We start from the raw sequence: 290 nt of genomic DNA, 5'->3' as shown, positions 1-290 counted from the left end.
GCCAACGGGAAGAGACGGATTTGCAGCGAGTCTGTAAAAACGATTTGGTTATTATTATCTTTGGCCTGTGCGTTATAACCAAACTATTACAAGATAATTGATTTAAATCTATTTACGTTTATTCAAACTTTATACGAATTATTTGGACGTTAGAGACTTTTCTTGTCATAGAAAAGAAAAATGATGCAACCTCGGTGCTCTGTCAGTGGCAAGCTGTCTGCCTGTTGTTGACACTTGGTGTCTCCAGAGCAAACATTCTTGACCTTTGGACTACACGTGGCATGAAAAGC

Source organism: Penaeus monodon, chromosome 20, assembly GCF_015228065.2.
Source record: "Penaeus monodon isolate SGIC_2016 chromosome 20, NSTDA_Pmon_1, whole genome shotgun sequence".
NCBI classification, from domain to species: Eukaryota; Metazoa; Arthropoda; class Malacostraca; order Decapoda; family Penaeidae; genus Penaeus; species Penaeus monodon.
This window is presented reverse-complemented; position numbering follows the sequence as displayed.